Source organism: Terrapene carolina, unplaced genomic scaffold (genome assembly GCF_002925995.2).
Source record: "Terrapene carolina triunguis isolate 2854851 unplaced genomic scaffold, T_m_triunguis-2.0 Scaffold67, whole genome shotgun sequence".
NCBI classification, from domain to species: Eukaryota; Metazoa; Chordata; order Testudines; family Emydidae; genus Terrapene; species Terrapene triunguis.
In genome coordinates, this window is record NW_020664418.1 from 34478871 (window position 1) to 34484870 (window position 6000).

The window sequence follows — 6000 nt, forward strand, 5'->3', positions numbered from 1 at the left end:
CATTGCCAGCTCAGGATGTATTTGAATTGGAGCCTCGAGGTAAAAGGCTTTATATCCTATTACCAGCTACTGGAACTGGCCAGTCCCCCAGGTTAGAAACCACCCACTTTAATATCTGGCTTCTCTCATCCAGGAACACCAGCCTGTGTGTATTGGGGGTTGGGTGAAGCTGCTGTTGTACTGTGGAAAGGAAAGGTCACCAGTCATGTCTATCAACAGGTAGTCCAGAAGGAACCACTTCCCAACTTTGCTGTTTCACGTGGTGGAGTGAACAGGCTGGCACTCAGCCTGACAAGCTGCTTCCATCCAGTCCCTGGTTGGGAGGCACAGATGTTCCAGCCAGGGTAAACCTGAGTTTCTCTGACTGACCATTGTTTAGGGAGCTAATAAAGAACTCCCCTCTAATGAGGGCACTGAGGGAGTGGGAGGGTCCCTTTGACTTTTCAAATAATCATATTTGGCTCTCAGGCTAGATAGAGGGAGAGTCCACCACTTAAAAGGGGACAATTAAAAGGATGCTATTTAATAATACTGCTCTACAGCAGCTACATACACCTTGAAATGAGAAGCAGTTTCACATCTGTGGTTCTTTCTCAACTCAGCAGCTCCATGATCTTGTTCTGGCTGTGTTTGACACCGCTTTAGCTTAGACAGTGACAGGACTCTGACTGTCAACATACAACTGAAAAAAGCCAGCCTCCATTTAACTTTTAGCCTACAATTAAACAGTTACTCTTGTTTTTTCCGCACCAAAGTCTAATCTCGTGAATGGTTTTATTAACTCTAAATCAAAGGAGACATTGAATTGACAAAGGAATTAAGATGAACATCAGGAAGGATGTTACACACTGCAGGAACATTTTGTTCTATCTGATGCTTTACTACACACAAACAATTTGAACAACAATTGGCTTATTTTTCTGTAATATACACTTCCTTTCCCTGCTAGTTCTACAGTATAAATACCAGCTTGTTGGGGACACCAAGCCCTCCAACGAAAACTGAACGGTGTGAAAGGCTACAACACAGGGTACACAAATTCCATGAGGTAACTTGGTATAAGCACCCAAGACAAGCTCAGACAAACACAACAGAATCTACATAGAATTAAACTACGCACAAGCCCTCTTAGACTAGAACTTAGTAGGATCACAGTCTTTTAGTACCTGACTTCTAGGTGTTTACCTTCCTTACTCTCAACACATGCAATGAGTCTCTAATTCACAACATAGCTTTTGTACAAGTCAGCACATTTTAAAAACCTTGTTCAAGGGTCGGGAGAAAAGCAACCTCAGAGTGTGATGGCTTTGGGCTGGCTTACACATGGCCCAGGGGTGGGCCAATGGTCTTCAGTATCAAATCAGCCAAGTCAGTCAAATTTTGTAATGAAGACATGGCCCTAGCTGTGTAATGTCAATGGTTACACAGAAGTCTTCCCATGTTAAAAAAACGATTTTTACCTGGGCACTACTAAATGCGGAGACAACGGCTTCCAAAAATGCTGAGAACTAGGAAGACATTTTTGAGTCTGTAATCCCTCCTTGTTAGAATAGCTTAATATCTCCCAAGTGAATAACCAGCTATGTTATGTGTGGTCCCCTTGGCCCCGAACACAGAACAGCTGATCTAGGCGCCAACCTTTTGAAAATGATTCAAGGTTGTTTTCCATGCCATGCAGCCAATGTTTGTGTAATAGAAGAATGCCAAGAAGGAATTTCAGCTCCTTCCTAGAGTAAATTTGCATTTACTTATTTTCAAATGACTTAATGGCATTATAATTACTGTAAGTCCCTAATGTTCAGCATCAACACAAAACTAATACAGCCTTGATTATGGTCTTATTATTAATAATTATTTGTATTACAGTTGTACCTAGAGACTTCAAGGCCGTGCTGTACACAAAAAGAATAAGAGCGCGTGTCTCAAAGTGCTTAGAATCTAATTTAGGACGAGACACCATACGGGGGTATAAAACTGTAAAGAGGAACAAGGGTGGGAGGTCAAAGTGGGCAGTGAGTTGCCATCCATTTTATATGCTCTGATCCTCTCACTGCTGACTTTTAAAATCCTGCTGTGGGAACAATTCCATCCTTCATGAGGTTGGGGACAAAGCTGATCAACAGTTCCGGGCTCTGAAACCTGCTTGGAATGTATGGTTTAAAACAAGCTCTCCTTCAAGGTGCATAAACGAAGAGTAATCGCCCTTGCCGCCAATTCAACAGTTTATAGTAGACTCACAGCTCACAGTCTGCTGCCCGTTCTGCCAGCTATCCTCATTGTAGCTCAGCTGGTCAGACCCTTTTCTTGTAGCCAAAAAGTCACGGCTTAAATTCCCATACACAGATGTGGACTCCTACCGAGAGCGACACTGAATCACAGAATGAGGACAGGGACTGCACTAGAGGATGAGCAGCAGTTTGGATGAGGCACTAAACCAGTGTCGTTCCTGCTTAATACTGTCCAGGTGGAAAACAGCGTGAAAGAAAACTGGTCTCTGATCTACTCTAGGGCAACTGGGATTATTTCAGGAGGCAAATTCATCCCAAGACCTGAGGTTACCATTCCTCAGGGACTTCACCTTAACTGTGGAGTGTAGTCACCTTTTGCTATTTACTTTTGTAGTAAAGGGGGGGGAGAGCTTGATATAGTAGAAGGGTGGGTCCAAAACTGGTTGAAGAAGTCCGATTCGTAGTAAGATTCCCAGTGCTCTGCTTTATGAGGAGAGCCGGGAGGCTGCCTTTTCTGACGCAGGCTCTGAACTGAGGGATGCTCCCGTTCTATAGCAATTTTTTTGGAACGTAGTCCAAGGCTACGTGCCCCCTGCCGAAAGGGCTCTCGCTGCGCCCACTGAACTGAATCAGCACTTCAGGAGGCAGCTCTTCCCTCTGCCAATGGCTGGAGGCAGTTCTGCCAGAGCTGCCAATTTAGCACAATGGGAATCTGCAGAAGCTTTCGCAACACTTTGCGGGCAGCGAGACGAGACCCTAGAGATGCAGTGGGCTGGCTTGTGCGGCAGTGGGATGCGCCAGCCTCTCACAGCAATTACAGGGTGTTAGACTTGCCTCGCTGTGCAAGATAATAGTTGAACCAGGAAAAAAAAAAATGGGAAAAACATTAGGCCGTAGCAAACAGCAGCCACCTTGCACGAATCAAGCAATTTAGATTTGGGGGGGGGGAGAAACTATATCTGAGGGGTCACAAACCTTTCCCCCCACCCTTGTAGTTTAAACCACATACTCCTATACTAGGCCAGCACAAGGAGATGGCCTTTTATTGGTATATGTACATTGCCCCAGATTGTCCTCCTCCCCCCTGCCCAGGAGCTGCACCCAGATTTCCCCCTGCGAAAGGGTGGGCCATAGGCAGTGGAAGGGCCAGAGGGGACTCTCATCCTTCTCCCCTCCAACCCTGTGGAGTTTAGACAGAAAAGTGGCAACACACCCTTGGGCTATATTACGTTTTCCACAGAACACCCCTTGCAAGGTCTCAAGGGCTGCCACAGCTAAGGGGACCCCAGTAGAACTGCACTGCCAGGGAGAGTGCAGAGGCATACAGCCAGTGCTGACAGCCTTGGGGAGCTACTGGGTCTGCAAAGACACAGCTTAGGTTTCCGGGGGATCTCAGGTGCTGTAACAGGCCACATGGAAACAGAACATAAAACTTCATACAAAACACCTCCACTGATGTCCCTGATTGTGCCCACTTACTCCTGCAGAGAATTCGGCCCTTAGACTGGACATTAACAACAGCTGTTCAAATTGGAAAGTTTTTTTCAAATTGCGCTTGTATGGTTCTCTCACTTTCTTTCCACAGATGCCTATACTATGGGCATAGGGTAATAGGCACCTATATAAGACAAAGGCCCAAATATTGGGACTGTCTCTATAAAATCGGGACATCTGGTCACCCTGTATGGGCAAGGCTGATAGCACTGCCTCTCATTAAGGTGGCCAACACTTCCCATTATAATATCCTGTTTTCAGTTGCTTATAACTTGGCCAAATTTTAAATGTTTGCATTGAAATTTCCCAAGCTGGGTGTCTGCCTCAGGCTGAATTCTTTTGGAAAATTTCAGAACAAATGGTTCAACCATTTCTGAGAACGAGGCTAGGCTAAAATACATTGTTTTGTCCGGGTTAAACAATTATGGAGATCTTTTCTGAGAAGCTCTAGTGCCTCCATTCTTTGGAGCAGGGACTTGAGATTTGGCAGGACATGGGCTTTGTTTCAGGGATGTGTCTTTTGCTGTCCCTGTGAAAATCCGCCCAAATCCAGCCAATTTATCAGCCTTTGAAAAAAAACAACAGAGTTTCCACAGACTCAATAGAGACCGGTTACACCTTCACAGCTAAATTCTCCAAAATTTATGTCCACACTGGAGATGCTCCAGCCAGAGGCTGAGCAGGATTTTCTCTGCAATTGCAGGTCTGGGCTGCTGCAGGCCACACAACAGAACTGAGAGGATGGAGCCGGTCTGTCCTGCTCATGAAACAAATGACTGTATCAGAATGCCTATGTTGCCTAAAGGGGGCCAAATTAAGGTTGCAGAGGCAACCTTACTTTTGGCAACCTTACTTCTGTTTTTCCTAACTTTTGAGGGCTTGACTTTGCAATCCTAATCATGTTCTTTTGTATATGCAATAAACATTTGCACTGTAAGTCTGACAGAAAATATTTCCTAATAAGATCTTATACCCCAGAAGATACCTGTTCATATATCTGTCAATCAAAAAGTTAATCTAGTGTTTTTCCATATTTATGAGTTCAATGTCAACCACTGTTTGAAAGTCAAAGGCATTTAGATATGACATTGTGTGAGCAGAGTGTTCTGTCCATTTGGTTATATAAATGGGATATTAGCATTCTAATCACATATCCATAAAGCCAGTTGATCAAGCACTATAGTCAGCACAGAGTTGACTGACACAAATGGTCATTATCCTTTTTAAATGGAGAATATGTATAAAAGCAACCTACTTGATGCTGAAGTGAGTTACTAGATTTACAAGGCCACTGAAAACATGACTAGAAACATGTTATTCCCGTGACATGTTCTCTTTCTCCCACTCTGACTTTACTGTCAAACAGTAACTCGGATACTATAAAACATTTATTTACATTCTATCATGTCACCTGTACTGGGCAGATTTCCCTCTGGCACAGTGCAGACAGAGCAACATGCAGCCAATGCAGTAAAATGACCTCCAACAAGCCAACCAGAATTGCTAGTAGCCCAATCAGCTGGGAGCTAGGAAAAATTCTAGCCACCCTAGTAAGGTGTTACGTTTCTTTAAAGTTTAAACCACACACTCCTACACTAGGCTAGCACAAGTAGATATCCAAAATCAGATTCTCGTGGCTTGCTATAAAGCCTAATGAAGTTAACCCTTGCTGGGTACGATGTATTGCAACAGGAGCCTGGAAATCAATAAGATTTCATCTAAAGAATGAAGAAAGATGAGCATCTTTAATTTAGCTTGGAGCTGCAAGTTCTTATCCCTGTGAGCAATTATTACTCAAAAAAGGTGACATCAGTTGGCCTGCTTAATGCCTGGGGACTACTTAAATGAGCCCAGTGAGTAACGGTTTGCAGCTCTCGACCTAAATTATCCGTGTTAGCAACACGAACATATGCAATGGACAGAGCAAGTGTCTCCATGTTCAGATGAATATTCTTCTGTATTAGTTATTGATAAAGTGGAACATCCAACTTAATATGGAAAATTTGTGATTGTGTATATATAAGCACTTCTTAGATGGCTTTGGTAGGATATAATTTGAACCATTTACTTTTAAAACCTTTAGGCTGCCAGTTTGTGAGAGTTAGTTAAACACTAACTATAATAGCAAATCAAACCACCTGAGAACTTTTAGACTGGAGCTAAGATTCTTAGCCTGAAATCTGGAAATTCTCCAGAACAGTGTTTCCAAAAACCACATTTCAAGGCTGTATAGAGTTTTGATGATACCTGATTGTTTTAAAGTGGATTTTAGCTCTTG